A 981-nucleotide genomic window follows, 5' to 3' on the forward strand; every position below is an offset into this window, starting at 1 on the left:
GTGAGATTGGAGATGAGACTATCAAGGACGACAAGTCGTCGATGTATCTTTGCTAAGAAACATACACTTGTCTGTCTACTATTATATAATTATACACATATAACTTTTATGTATTCAAAGAAAACAACAAATTCTGAAACTTTTACTGATGTTAATTTGATCAAGCCAGTAGTGAAATCAAATAGACTCTAAAATAAAAAATAAAAACCTGACATTTAACAGTAACCAAATAACATAAATTTTTAGTTATACTAATTTTTAAATTTACATTACATTAGATTTTAGTTATTTTAATTATTTAAATAGTTTGTATGTGTAAAATTTTTTTTATAGCAATTAATAACAAATGCGTAACAAAAATTTTACTTATTCCACAATCTTATCAATCTCATTTGTCTTTAGACTACATAAAAATGATTTAAAATATGAAATTATTTTAAATATATTTATTTATCGTTATTATTATGTCATCAAGTCATGTACTTTGCTCTGCTAGATATAATTCCTGCAAATATAAAATCAAAACAAAATACTATATTAAATTTGATTCAGATTCATCGCTTGTAAGTTATTTTGACTATTTATTATTTATTATCATATACAGGATGTATATAATATACTATTTTAAAGTTTTCAGTGTTATATCTCGTAAGTCAATGATTTTATTGAAAAATGTTTTAAACTAAAGTTTTATGGCTTTAAGTGGGTTGTAAGTTTTGGTGGTTCTTAACAAAATTAATCAAAAAGCGAATATACGAGGCACGTTTTTTAAATAAGGTTTATTTTGAAATAAAAAAAAGAGATTTTAACATATAAAAATTATTTATTGTAGCCAAAAATGTTCTACAAGTTTACTTTATTTTTATATAAAATCACCATTGACTTCCACGCATTTTTTATATCATTTTAACAATTTCCTAATTCCATTATCTTAAATTGTTTCTTGAACTTGTTAGTAACGCCCTTCTTTAGAAAAGTTAA

This window comes from Nylanderia fulva, unplaced genomic scaffold (assembly GCF_048542155.1).
Source record: "Nylanderia fulva isolate GAGA-0341 unplaced genomic scaffold, ASM4854215v1 Scaffold98, whole genome shotgun sequence".
Classification (NCBI taxonomy): domain Eukaryota; kingdom Metazoa; phylum Arthropoda; class Insecta; order Hymenoptera; family Formicidae; genus Nylanderia; species Nylanderia fulva.